Raw genomic sequence first — 15,763 nt, forward strand, 5'->3', positions numbered from 1 at the left:
CTTTCTGGGGAAAACCTGGTCTGATCCGGAGAGACTGGCATCCATCCTACTTTGGATGGTGCAGCTCTTCTTTCTAGAAATCTGGCCGGATTTATTAGTTCCTCCTAAATGCTGACAACCCAGGGTCCAGACCAGGAAGCAGAGCCGTAGTTTAACACACCTCTCTGCAGCTTCTGTACTGTTACCCACCCATTATCCAATTGAGACGGTGTCTTTCCCACGGCCAAAACTTAACAGATCAAAAACTGATCTAAAAGGAACAAATCATAAAAACCTAATAAAAATCAATACGGTTCACCTTGAACCTAAAAATAAAACAATTAAATGTGGTCTATTAAATATAAGGTCTCTCCCTCCAAAGACTTTGTTAGTTAACGAATTGATTTCTGATAAACAGATTGATTTGTTTTGTCTCACAGAAACCTGGCTACAAGAGGACTACGTTAGTATAAATGAGTCAACTCCCTCCAATTATTCAAATTTCCACATTCCCAGATCTGTGGGAAGAGGAGGAGGAGTGGCAACCATCTTTCAGTCTGATTTAACCCTCAGTTTCCCTCATACAAACTGCAAAGTAATAAAACCTCTTCTGTTTGTTGTTTTGTATCGTCCACCAGGCCCTTAATCTCAGTTTTTGGATGAGTTGTCAGATTTCTTATCTGATTTGGTGTTAAATACTGATAAGGTTATTAAAACTTATCATTAAGTTAAAACTTAAAGAGTCTGTCCCCTTTTTAATATCCTCCGTATTGCAGAAATGCCCTGTAGATGGCAGCAATGTTGTTTCTTCCAATTCACAAATAGATGTCTTTGTAAACGGTATGACTTCGTCATTGCGTTCTGCATTAGACAATGTAGCTCCCTTGAAAAAGAAGGTGATTATTCACAGGAAGCTGGCTCCCTGGTTTAATTTAAAGCTGCGTTCCTTGAAGCACAATGTTAGGAAATTGGAGAGAAAATGGCGCTCTACACACCAAGAGGAATCCTACCTAATCTGGAGGGACAGTCTATTGTTGTATAACAAGACCCTTCGCAGAGTTAGAGCAGCATATTTTTCATCATTAATTGAGGAGAATAAGAATAATCCTAGATTTCTCTTCAGTACAGTTGCCAAACTTACCCAGAGCCACAGCTCTGTTGATCCATCCATTCCCTTAGCTCTTAGCAGTAATGATTTTATGGGATTCTTCATAAATAAAATTGATTCCATTAAAGATAAAATAATTGGCATCCTCCCAAACATGATTACCTCATCCTCAGTAAGTGAGGCAGCATTGGAGGAATCCTTAGAACCTGCGCAGTGTCTGAACTGTTTAAAAGCAGTAGAGCTTTCTGAGCTATCTAAAATTTTAGCTTCATCTAAACCTTCTACCTGTATGTTAGACCCAATCCCAACCAAGTTGTTTAAGGAGGTATTCCCTCTGATCAGTGGTCCTATTTTAGACATGATTAATCTATCCTTGGTAAATGGATATGTACCACAGGCTTTTAAAGTAGCTGCTATTAAATCTTTACTTAAGAAACCATCTCTTGATCAAGATGAGTTAGTAAATTACAGACCTATATCTAATCTTCTTTTCTTATCTAAAATTCTTGAGAAAGTAGTTGCTAATAAACTATGTGAACATTTACAAAGTAATGACCTACTTGAGGAGTTTCAGTCAGGCTTTAGAGCTCATCATAGCACTGAAACAGCTCTGGTGAGGGTCACCAATGATATTCTAATGGCCTCAGATAATGGACTTGTGTCTATACTTGTCCTGTTAGATCTCAGTGCTGCATTTGATACAGTTGATCACAATATTCTCCTACAAAGACTTGAACATACTGTAGGGATTAAGGGGAAAGCATTAGGCTGGTTTAAATCTTATCTGTCGGACAGATTCCAGTTTGTTCATGTTAATAATAAATCTTCCTCAAACTCTAGGGTCACCTGTGGAGTACCACAGAGTTCAGTCCTTGGACCAATTCTCTTTACTATATATATGCTTCCGATAGGCAAAATTATCAGACAGCATGGGATTAATTTCCACTGTTATGCTGATGACACTCAGCTATATTTATCCATAAATCCTTGATGAATCCAATGAGTTACTTCGACTGCAGTCATGTCTTGATGACATCAAAAGCTGGATGACTTTAAATTTCCTGCATTTAAATTCTGACAAGACAGAAGTTGTAATCTTTGGGCCAGAGTCTTCAAAAAAATAAAGTTCCTAATCAATCATTTACTCTGGATGGCATTAACTTGGCCTCTGTTAATAAAGTTAAAAATCTTGGTGTTGTTTTCGACCAAGACATGTCATTTAAATCCCATATTAAACAGGTTTCCAGAGTTTCTTTTTTCACCTCCGGAATATCGCCAAAATTAGAAACATTCTGTCCAGGAGTGATGCTGAAAAACTAGTCCATGCATTTGTTACTTCAAGGCTGGACTATTGTAATTCTTTACTATCAGGAAGTCCACAAAATGCAGTTCAAAGTCTTCAGCTGATCCAAAATGCTGCGGCAAGAGTTCTGATGAAAATCAACAACAGGGATCATATTTCTCCAAATTTATCTTCCCCTCATTGGCTTCCTGTTAAATCAAGAATAGAATTTAAAATTCTTCTTCTCACGCATAAGGCCCTTAATAATCAAGCTCCATCATATATCAGAGCTCTGATTACCCCGTATGTTCCTAACAGAGCACTTCGCTCTCAGACTGCAGGTCTGCTGGTGGTTCCTAGAGTATCTAAAAGTAGAATGGGAGGCAGATCATTTAGCTATCAGGCTCCTCTCCTGTGGAACCAACTCCCAGTTTTGGTCCGTGAGGCAGACACCCTATCTATTTTTAAGACTAATCTTAAAACTTTCCTTTTTGACAAAGCTTATAGTTAGAATGGCTCATGTTACCCTGAGCTATCTCTATAGTTGTGCTGTGATAGGCCTAGGCTGCTGGAGGACATCAGGGTCTAATTTTCTCACTCTACTGATTTCTACTGTTCTTCAGTCTACTGTTCTCCAGTTTTGCATTGTATTACATTGAAATGACTGTCGTCATTTCAGCTTTTAACTTTTTGCTCTCTCTCTTTTTCTTGATAGAAGGTACACCTGGTCTGGCGTTCTGTTAGCTGTGACATCATCCAGAGAAGACGGCTCACCCGCTACTACCATCTAATGTAGAACAGATTACTGGATCAATGTGTGCTTCTGTGCTTTTTTGTCTCTCTTGTTGTGTCTCTGTTCTGTCTTCTGTAACCCCAGTCGGTCGAGGCAGATGACCGTTCATACTGAGCCCGGTTCTGCCGGAGGTTTTCCTTCCCGTTAATGGGGAGTTTTTCTTCCCACTGTCGCTTCATGCTTGCTCAGTATGAGGGATTGCAGCAAAGCCATGTACAATGCAGACGACTCTCCCTGTGGCTCTACGGTTCCCCAGGAGTGAATGCTGCTTGTCGGGACTTTGATGCAATCAACTGGTTTCCTTATATAGGACATTTTTGACCAATCTGTATAATCTGACCCAATCTGTATAATATGATTGAACTTGATTTTGTAAAGTGCCTTGAGATGACATGTTTCATGATTTGGCGCTATATAAATAAAATTGAATTGAATTGAAAATTGAATTGAATGCCACACTGATTCACATTGAGTGTGGTATTTTGTGTTTTATAGCCCCTTGTGTAATGAGTGATTGGAAGGGCTCATACATTTGTTTGCAAGTTGTGTTGTTTGAGGGCAAACGTGCTTTTGGTCCATATTTTAAATATTTTGGTGGAATTAGAGCCTTTTGTAAACAAAATGTGTGATTTTGACCATCAAAATCACACATTAACACTGTTAACACAGAGGCCTTAACACTGTTAAGGCCTCTGTGTTAACTGTTTTGAAAAACGTGGATTTTGAGTCGACTGTCAAAGCAATCAATGAAAACTGTAATGACTCATAATGAATGCTCTCCTGAAAAGAGCCATAATCCCAGTTGCATAATGCCTCCTGGACTTGTGGGCCCTCACTATACTTCCAATATATCTGAAGGAGATGTAATATGTGAATCCATCCTAGACACTGGGAAAAACAATTTCAGAGACGTTCCACTACATACCTGGCAAACACACCCATTCAGCCCATACATAATATTATTGAGGTTGAGGGGCTGGGGGACAGGCAGGGCCCTACCTTGGGTATGTGGAAGTCCTCCTCACTTTCTCTGAAAATATCATTGGAACAAGTTAGCAAATGCAGGTTTTAGCCCACATTGTTCCAGAATACTTGCTGTATAGGAAGACTCCTATCTTAGTTGGTGCTAATGTCTTGCCATAGCTTTTCTCACGTTGAGTTAGTAATGACAATTCTGAGTTCCCCAAAATATCAGACACCCTTACTTTACTGCTCCAACATGTAGCTTTTGATGACTCTCCAGTGCCTGAGAAGTAGAAGCAACATAATGAGAATAAACTCAACTCTATCCCAGAGGTGTTTGCAGTGGATGAAATGTCTTTTACCATACGACGGCAGTAAAGCATCATATACTGTATGTATGCAGGATGAAACGTCTTTCAAAGACCAATACATTCTAGTGATCGACAGGCGGTCAGACAACATCTAAGAGAGTTCCTGGATGTTGGCATAATAAGAGAGCCTGACAGTCTCTTTGCATCTCCAGAGGTCATTGTAAAAAGCAAAAATGGAAAGATCATGCTATGCATAGATCATTGATCTATGCAAGCTTATAAGTCACAGTAAAAGATGCATACATCCTCCCTAACCAGTGTGGAAATGAAAGAGACAGATAGATTCAAAATTGCTTCAAAATGCTCTCTTGGCTGCTATGAATGTAAGTGTAGACCACAAAGTGTCACAAATGCACCCAGCGCCTTATGGAAAGGTGTATTGGTGACCTGCATTTGAGCGAGGTTCTGTTTTTCTTGAATCACCTCATTGTATTTTCTGAGACTGTAGAAAAGCATGAGACAAGGCTCATGAAAATACAGCATCATCTCAAGAGTTATAGCCTTAAGTTATTCCCAGAAAAATGTCAGTTTTTTTTCAAATCCTCTGTGAAGTAACTTGGACATATTGTGTATGCTCAAGGAGTCCACACCGCTCTTAAGGATTGTCCTCTGGATCACTGGAGTTTGTTTGTTCATCTCGTCAACTTCGGTTGACCCCCAGAGCACAGGAATCCAAGAAGGACCAGCACAGGGATAGCTGCCTCCCCCATCCCAGGGAAGAACAGAGGAGAGCCCCAAGAAACCCCCCAACAACCAAAATCTTGCCGAAACCCCTGGGGGCTACGCCAGTGCAGATCCAGTCACGGGCCCAGAGACCCGAGGCCCAGGGGTACACCGCACCCCCACAGAGCCCCAACAGAGCCATGGAGCCCAGACCCCACGAAGCAGGAGTGAGTCAGCACACGACTGAGCACCATGCCCTGGATACGAATCCCCAACGCACCAGTGGGTCAAGGCGCCACCACTGGCAGAGAGATAGGGGGCCCACACTTAGTGGAGACCTGAGATATTCCAGGAGAGGGGCAGCCCAAAACCCAACCTGACAAAGAGAAAAGCACATAATCAAAGGCACACAGTCACAATAATATCTTACAACCCTAATGCTGCAGCAAGAGTTCTGATGAAAATCAACAAGAGGGATCATATTTCTCCAATTTTAGCTTCCCTTCATTGGCTTCCTGTTAAATCAAGAATAGAATTTAAAATTCTTCTTCTAACGTATAAAGCCCTTAATAATCAAGCTCCATCATATATCAGAGCTCTGATTACCCCGTATGTTCCTAACAGAGCACTTCGCTCTCAGACTGCAGGTCTGCTGGTGGTTCCTAGAGTCTCTAAAAGTAGAATGGGAGGCAGATCCTTTAGCTATCAGGCTCCTCTCCTGTAGAACCAACTCCCAGTTTTGGTCCGTGAGGCAGACACCCTGTCTACTTTTAAGACTAATCTTAAAACTTTCCTTTTTGACAAAGCTTGTAACTAGAGTGGCTCATGTTACCCTGAGCTACCTCTATAGTTATGCTGCTATAGGCTTAGGCTGCTGGAGGACATCAGGGCCTATTTTTCTCACTCTACTGATTTCTACTGTTCTCCAGTTTTGCATGACTGTTGTCATTTCAGCTTTTAACTTTTTGTTCTCTCTCTTTTTTCTTCATAGGTACACCTGGTCTAGCGTTCTGTTAACTGTGAGATCATCCAGGGAAGACAGATCACCCGCTATTACCATCTAATGTAGAACAGATTACTGGATCAATGTGTGCTTCTGTGCTTTTTGTCTGTCTTGTTGTGTCTCTGCTCTGTCTTCTGTAACCCCAGTCGGTCGAGGCAGATGACCGTTCATACTGAACCTGGTTCTGCCGGAGGTTTTCCTTCCCGTTAATGGGGAGTTTTTCTTTCCACTGTCGCTCCATGCTTGCTCAGTATGAGGGATTGCAGCAAAGCCATGGACAATGCAGATGACTCTCCCTGTGGCTCTACGGTTCCCCAGGAGTGAATGCTGCTTGTCGGGACTTTGATGCATCAACACCTCAGTGCCAGAACAGTATGATCACTAGCACACATCGCTTTTCTGCTACAAATATGATATCTTGCTATTTGAGATGTTCCATTCCTCAGAGAAGTGGTGTTTATATTGTCTGGTGTATCTGTAAACAGTTAATAATCAGGTTTGGGTTTGACTAGAGAAATGGAACTTTCTGACATGAGTTTTCTAAAAAAAAATGTGGTTAATCCAAACTTTTTTTCCCTTAATGAAAGGAATCGTTTGATAGCAGCTTTTCATAGGCTGTCTTTTTCCAGTATTAAAGATTATTTGATGATCTGAAACATTTAAGTGTGACAAAAAAATAAAAAACCCCAGAAGAAATCTGTAAGGGCGCAAATACTTTTTTGTACCAATGGAAGTATGTTGTGAAGTATACAGTTTGTTAATTTACCTGGAGAAGACACTGGATTAGCAATCAAAACAGCATACTTTCTGTTGTTTTCTTTTAGGATTGTTAATTTCAGCTAAAACAGCTCTACTCTTGAACTGCTAATAAACTTCTAAAATGATTGTTACCTTTAAGTTTAGCCTGGACCTGTGTGTATCACTATACATTGTTTAGACATATATACGTATATATATATATATTTTTACAGCTTCTAGTGGCTCGCTTTTATTGACAGTAGACTGACAGGAAAGGAGCAGAAGAAGGGGAGAGACATGTGGCAAAGGACTGCAGGTCGGATTCGAACCCGGGTTGTCCACGCCGAGGACTAAAGGCCTCCAAACATGGGTCCCGCTACGCCACGAGCGCGTCCCAGACATATACTGAACAGAAGAAAACTCAGTGGGTCAGGATCTTTTCTAGGATATCATTGCCTTCCAGAGTGTGTTTCGTGTTTTTGTGATTGGTTTATAGATTTGAAAATATTTGTTAGAAGCCACTGCTGTTTCATATTTCTTTATTGTATTTTATTCAGGTGAGAGGGATCCATGACCTCTGAGCATCAGGGTTCAAGTTCAACCCTGGGTCTTACTGCTTGTGCATACATGGGTTCTCTCTGGGTACTCCGGCTTCCTCCCACAGTCCAAAAACATGACGGTTAAGTTAATTGGCTTCTCTAAATTCCCCTTAGGTGTGTGTGTGTGTGTGTGTGTGTGTGTGTGTGTGTGAATGGTTGTTGGTCCTGCCTCTCTGTTGCCCTGCAATTGACTGGCAACCTGTCCAGGGTGTACCCCGCCTCTCACCCATTGATAGGTGGAGATATGGCATCAGCACCTCTCGCGACCCCACAAGGGATAAACGTGTAAGGAAATGATGGATGGAGTACAAGCAGATCAACTGCATACAAACACACCTTTAAGAAATCAACCACCCACTGCCTTGCGTCCACAGCAGCCTTCCTCCCAGACCCAATCTGTGGATTTGAACAAATGCTATTTTCTTTTTTCTTTTTTTTCTATCTTTTTTTTTTTATGAATTATGTTTATTAGGCATTTTTGAACGTTTATACAAAAACAAAAAAGAAAATAACATTAACAGGGCAAAACTTATACAGCACAGATACAGAAAACAAGACAAAATCAGAAACGGAGGCATGTACATAAATTACAGCTTCATATAAGAAACAACCAATTTATACATACACGTCATTCAGATTCACATTACTGGTTTTTTATTTGTGAAATTTTGAAGTATTCAAGAATACGTTTCCATCTTTTTTTAAAAGCATAATATTTCCCCTTCATACAATATCTCAATCTTTCTAATACAATAACTTCAGAAAGCAAATTTTTCCATAGCTGGATCGAAGGGGCATCAGAACCAACCCATTTAAGCATTATTGATTTTCTGGCCAACATCAATAGAAATTGCACAGTTTCTTTGTGAGTGTCCAGATGACTGGGTATGAACCCAAGGAGACACATGACTGGACCAGGGAGAAGTGTTTGTCCTATTGCGGAGCTAATTTCTTGACATACTGCTCGCCAGAATGCCTCTATAATTTTACACTCCCATAAACAATGAATTCTAGTCCCTGTAATTGTTTTACATTTGGGACAATTTGGAGAACTTCCTGGTGTGTACTTGCTATATATATATGGAGATATGTATACATTGTGTAAAATATTATACTGCATTTCTTTGTAACGGTTGCATACTGAGATTCTAGAAGGCAGAGTCAGAATGTCTTCCCATGCCTCTGAATCAATTGTACTATTCAGAGTTGTGTTCCAGGTTGATCTCAGATTCTCCAAATTATCTTTCCTTAGGGCTTGTAATTTAGCATAGAATCTTGACACAAATTTCCCACGTTTATGACAATCAAGAATACTGTTTTCAAGTAAATAATAATCCCCTGGGAACTCAAGTGAGTCCATTTTGGCCTTAACATAATGTCTTACTTGAAGATATTTATAAAAGTCCCTGGAGACAATGTTATGTTGTATTCTTAAGTCCTCAAATGTCTTGAAGTTTCCATTATTCCATAGATCGTGTATTCTGGTAATGCCAGCCTCTTGCCAAGACCTGAGATCAGGTCCAGCGCCCTCTACTGTCAGATCCGGATTATCTACCAATGTTGTCAGAGATGAAAAATTTTTGTTCTGACCAAACATTTTCCTCAAAATGCCCCATGCCTTAATTGTATTAGTAATTAAAAAATTATCTTTGACCATGAGTGGGAGTTCTCTGTATTGTTTATTTAACATATTTATAGGGCGATAAGGTTTACAAACACTTTCCTCGATCTCAAGCCATGGATTAATGTTTTTTTTTTGGATAGCCCACAGTGAAATAATTCTTGCATGTATAGACAATACATAGTTCTCAACCTTGGGCAGACCCCATCCACCCGAGGTTGGTGGAAGTTGTAAAACCTCCATTTTAATTTTAGGTTTCCTGCCTGCCCAGATAAATTCTGATATTGCTTTATTGATTCCAGCTAAATCTTTAGGTTCAATAAACAAAAACAGCATAGACACTGGATAGATTAACTTAGGGAGAATTATCATCTTAATGAGGTTAACTCTCCCCAAAAAAGATATGGGGAGCTTCTTCCATCTCAGCAACTTATCTTTAATATGAATAATGATAGGATTGATGTTTTCAGCGTACAGCTGGCTGGTTCTAGGTGTAATGTGTATTCCTAGATATTTTAGTCCTGTAGGAGCCCATCGAAATGGTTTGATGAACGTTGGTTCTCCCTGGTCAACAGTATTTAAAGGTATTATTTCTGATTTTCCGTAATTTACCTTATACCCAGATATCTTACCAAATTTGTTGACGCATTCAATTAGAGCCGGGATAGATTTCAAAGGGTCTGTTAAAGTTAACAGTATATCATCAGCGTATAATAATATTTTATACACTTTTTTCCCTATTAATATACCTTTAATATCATTGCTTTGTCTAATTGCAATTGCAAGAGGCTCTATAGCCAGGGAGAAAAGTAGCGGAGAGAGAGGGCTTCCTTGCGCCGTCCCCCTACTCAATCCAAAAGGTGCAGATAGAAGGCCATTTGTCAAGACCGACGCCGTGGGTTTTTTATAAAGAAGTTTTACCCAATTTGTAAAATTTTCTCCAAGTCCAAATCTTCTCAACACTTCAAACATATACTCCAATTCGACACGGTCGAAGGCCTTTTCAGCATCCATTGAAACAATGATGCCTGGAGTTTGTGTCCGGTTAAGGTGTTGGATGATATTGATAAGTCTTCTAGTATTATTTGATGACAGACGCTCCTTTATAAAGCCGGCTTGGTCTATATTGACTATGTTGGAGACTACATTTTCCAATCTAGTGGCCAAAATCTTGGATAAAATTTTCATGTCTACACCAAGCAGGCTAATTGGTCGATATGACGAACATTGTTCTGGGTCTTTATCTTTTTTTGGGATTACAATAATATTTGCCATATACATGGTATCGGGTAATTTAGATTTTTCTAGAGATGTATTAAAGACTCGTTGTAGTAATGAGCTAATTTTGCCTTTTAAGGTTTTAAAAAATTCAACAGGGTATCCATCAGCACCTGGACATTTACCAGATTGTAGTGAAGAAATGGCCTTTTCAATTTCTAGAGTTGTTATGGGTCCTTCTAATATGTTTGCCTGTTCTGGTGTCAATTGTGGTATATTTAAATTATCCAGCAGTTCATGTTCTAATGCACCTTTTTTAACTTCGGAGCAATACAATTTTTCATAAAACTGTTTGAAGCATTCATTTATGCTTCTATTGTCCATATGACGATGACCATTTTCGTCCCGTATTGAGGATATAAAGTTTGTGCCAGGTGATTTGTTTACTAATCTTGACAAATATTTATTTGGTTTGTTACCGTGTTCGAAGAACTTTTGCTGTGCAAATAATATGTCCTTTTCAGCTTTCTTTGTTATTATGTCAGACAGTGAGAGCCGGGCTGTTTTGAGTTCCCCTAGAATTTTACCTGATTTGAATAAAATATATTCCTCTTCCAGTTTTTTAATTTTGTTTTCAATTTTATTTTGTTCTGCTAATTGTTCTTTCCTCTTACGACTGGAATATGATATTATTATACCCCGCATATATGCCTTATAAGCATCCCATATCACTCTGGGATCAGTATTATTATTGTCATTGAATTCTAAAAAGAAGTCTGTCTGCTCTTCTAGCAATTTTGTAAAATCTTCATTTAGCAGCAGCAATCTATTTAACCTCCATGAAGCTGTGCGATCCAATGGTCTGGGCGGATGCATTGCCAGCCTAACAGGAGCATGGTCAGAGAGGGAAATAGTTCCTATCTCTGTTTCTTCCACGAGTTGGACCAATTGATTTGACATAAACAAATAATCAATGCGTGTCATCGTTGAATGTGGCAACGAGTGAAAAGTGAAACTTTTAATAGAGGGGTTAAAATGCCTCCATATGTCTATTAAATCCAGTTCCTCCAGAATATTTTTTACAGCCCTAGAGTTTTTAGACTGGGTGTTTTGGGGGGGGGCACCTGTCCATATGAGGGCATAAAGAACAATTAAAGTCACCGCCGATAAGTATGTTTGGGCAATCCATCTCAGCAATTTGACTGAGGAGGACCGCAAAGAAATCCTCATCATTCATATTTGGGCCATATACACTGCCAAGCAAAAACCTCTCTCCATATAAAATACCCTTAATCAAGATGATTCTTCCTTCTGTGTCTTTAAATGTGTCTAAAACTGTGAAGGGGAGATTTTTATGTATTAAGATTATGACCCCCCTTTTATTTGTTGAGTATGATGAGAAATAAACTTGTCCTACCCATTCTCTTAAATATTTTTTATGTTCCTCATCCGTGAGATGAGTTTCTTGTAGAAACGCTACTTGGTTCCTGTCTTTTTTTAAACTATTTAGGATAGACTTCCTTTTTATTGGATTATTAGAACCTTTTACATTCCAAGTGCAAACCTTAATGCTCATCTTCCGAGTATATCAATGTTACTTTATGCTGTCTTTTAAAAAGACATCAAAAGAATAGTTACACTGCAACATGCCTGCCTCAAATTGTGTTCTGTGCTGACAAACCAACAAAAAAGTTCCAAGCAAAAACCCGAACATTACACAAAGCTTGGACCAGATTCTAAAGAAATAGTATCCACAACAAACTACATGAAAAAATAACAATAACGAACTTGTCTACCCTAACTCTAAGGTACAGCAGATGGGAGGGGGGGACCAAGATCAGAAAAGGAAAAAAGAATGAAGCATCCTGCCCTCTCTGGGTCTGAATATTAAGCCCCCATGGATATATGAATGTGAAATATAATGAAGATGTTTCATCTCAACAAACCGTTCTTATTTGTAAACCATTATAAGCAGAACTGATTTAAGATTATGAATAATGTTATTAATGTAATTATCTTACGAGTGTTCAGTATTTACCTCTTATCATTATTCAGACTTTTATGCCACTCGAGCGTGTGGGAAGATCCATGTGAAGTCATTTATGAAGCGTCTTGATGAATTTGTTAATTTCTTTCATATCAGTTAGGGATGTGGTCGTCCCGTTCTGGTTGAAGATCTTGATAACCGCTGGGAACAGGAACGCGTACTTGACACCAGCCTCTCGCAGCTGTCGCCGAGCGCCTGAGGACTCCTGTCTCTTTCTGACAATTTCCGCAGAAAAATCCTGGTAAAAGGAGACTCTGCGATCTTCTACTTGAATTATTCCTTTATTCCTTGCAGCGTTGAGAATCTTTTGTTTATCCATGTAGTTGTGGAGTCTCACCAGGACTGCCCGTGGATGGTCTCGGTCACTTCGTCCGGCCGGGGGTCCTGTGCGGTGGGCTCTTTCGATTTTTATCTGTGTCTGCTGCAGTCCCAGGACTTTAGGAATCCACTCCTCGAAAAAGACCGCCGGTTCCCTGCCTTCGATGCCTTCTTTTAGTCCCATAATCTTAATGTTCTGGCGCCTGCTTTGGTTTTCGAGGTTGTCCAGTCTTTCCAGTGTTCTTCCAATAGTTTTCTCCATACCGTCCATTCTAGGTGCGCTTCTTGTTGTTACGTCTTCCAGATCAGAAATGCGCTGTTCAGCAGCAGCCATTCGCCGCGTCATGCTATCAAATTTTTCTGCAAGTTCAGAGACTGGTTTAAGAATTGCAGCTACTTTTCTGTCCAGTATTTCTTCGATATTCTTGGTAACTCGCTCTACTATGATGTCTTCTTTTAGAGTGTTAGCTTCTTCCACGTCACTCACAATGCAGCTCTGCTCCATGTCTTCAGCCACATCGTCTTGGTCGTTTTGGCTAACTGCGGATATGCTAGCATTAGCCCCACCTTTCCGACCTCCTTTCTTCTTTTTGCTCGATGCAGCAGGTGCAAAAAAATTATCTAGAGACATGTCGAAGCTTACCACAACTATTGTTTCAGTTCACACGGTGGGTTGTTGTCTTAAATTGTAGATTTCACGTCGACCCAGAGAGGAGACGAAAAACACACGACTATTCCGCAGCGTGCATCACGTGACCGCTCGCTATTTTCTTTTGCTTGAACATTATGAGCTCAAAGATAATGCATAGAAGTTGTTTTATCTTTTTTGCATATCCATGTTTTGTTAGAATTACAAATGAATGCAAGACCATTTTATTTTGCTTAGACCCTGGGACTTCAGAACCACTCTGAAAGTGCAGCATATCTTCAAGAGATCGCAAAAGATGTGTGAAGAGTGTGTTGTGTAACATCCTAATTTCAAAGCTTATTTCTACATTATCAGTGTTTCTTTTTAAAAGTATGCAATAATGAAAATGACAGCCAACTAAAAAGTTTTGTCTTTAATAGTCTGTGGCCCAATGAAGGCCTGCAATCTGATGACTGTGATTGTAATCAGGGCTCTGATCAGTCAGATGCCCAATCAGCAGTGAGTAGGCTATGAGGTGTAATATCAATGTGAATACAAGAGTATCTAGAAAGTAATGAAATGCTAAATGCCTCCTGTTGTGCTGTATAGCAGATTGTACCTACCAATCAATGTTGCTGAACAGGCAAGAATAGAAACCTGTCAAACCCTTCAAAAAATAAAAAATAACAACACAGACTCAAATCCTTTCACTCGTAGTTCTGGGAATTCAAAGAAAGCATCAGTTTTCAGGGTCAGAAAGTCAATGCTCTTTAATTGTGTAGTATCCACCACTGACCGCTAGAGGACATCATCCATAAGAGATCACTGTGGAACGCTGCAGGCATGCTTCTCTGTTCTGCTTTTCTGTTTTGATGCAACAGAGCAAGGATGACATTGATTGACCTTCGAGTCCTCCTAAACTACAATCACACCAAGCGAAATGGCTTCATACTTCACAAGGCCAGAAATTAAATGATGTCTTAAGAAAAAGCAAATGAGGCATTCAGGCATTCAAATAATTGAAAGCGTAAATTTTGCACTTAAAACCAAAAATATCATGCCAATGGCTACAAGGGTTTCTTTCTAAAAAATGTCATCATAAATAACCTTCATAGCATCCTTCCCCACATGGGAAATTGGTCATTACCAAGTGAAACAGCCTTTAAGGTAACTGTTAAGAATAACTGAAGAATCAGACCTTTGTTTAGACAATTTTTATCCAGTTATGCTCTCGGAGTTATCATACCTATCAGCTTCATCTAAACCGTTGATTCATGCGCTAAACCACATCAGAAACAAACTATTACTTTTGTCACCATCATTGTCTTAGATAGCTTGATAGACAGGATTAATCCGTCCTTGGTGGACGACTGCAAACCATCGGCTTTAAGAACCCCCAACTTTGGGATTGCAGGACAACTAAACCCATTTAGCTACACTCACCCGTCTGCTCTTAATCCAGACAATCTAGCCAATTATAGGCTCATTTAGATCACATTTGTAGGTCACAGGTTCTGTTGATGTTAACCCCATCTGGAAAACAAATGTTCTCACTTTAAGGAAACTAGTTTGATGGGACACAGCAATTAACAATTGAACAGCAGAGAGGTGATTCACCGGAGGGTTGGAGTACGAGGCCATCTTGCACTCAACAACAGGGTTCTGGGAGTGAATCACAGTAGTTAATCTCATTTTAAAAGATTATGTTCAAAGAAATAGTGCTACGATTATCGCAAGTGCTTCTCTTTCTGTGACTCTCGAGAGGGTCGTCTGGCTGGTGAGTATAGCAGGGTAATGGAAGAGAGAGATAAAGAGGCTGATTTCATGAAAAAGGGGACAGTATTAAACCTGGTGCTGACAATTTTTCTGGAAGTTTCCCCAAGTCCTTTTTTTGAATTACTGCGCAAGTGCAAGACTGTCTTACCTGCTCTTCCACTCAGGAAGGATCGCGTGAAAAAAATCTTCCAAATCCACCCTGGTCCTATTTCTTTCTACTGAGGCCTTCCTCTTTTTCTCATAAACATGAACGCGGTTTGCTTGTTGTAACTCTCAGCCATGTTCAAAGTATACGGTGAGAGCAGTAGAGCTACAATAAATGGCTAACACAAAAGCTAACCGCTAAGCTAGTGTGCATGTGCAACCAGGAAGCGGAAACTAACAAGGAACAAGCACACACACTGGCATTACGTGAGCACGTCAGAATGAGTGGCATGTGGGACAACCAATAGATAAGGTGATACCCCCAGAAGTTAAGGGACAGACAGACGTCATATACGTAGACGCCTCGTTGGGCGCAGATTCGTACGTCAACGTCTCCGCCATATTGTATGTGGCAGAAAGCAGTTAAGTTCTGTTGTAGTGAACGTCGATCAGAGAAGATGCCTCATTCCTGTGCTGCATGGAAATGTACCAACCGTTACATTATGCTCAGC

Source organism: Fundulus heteroclitus, unplaced genomic scaffold (assembly GCF_011125445.2).
Source record: "Fundulus heteroclitus isolate FHET01 unplaced genomic scaffold, MU-UCD_Fhet_4.1 scaffold_50, whole genome shotgun sequence".
NCBI lineage: Eukaryota > Metazoa > Chordata > Actinopteri > Cyprinodontiformes > Fundulidae > Fundulus > Fundulus heteroclitus.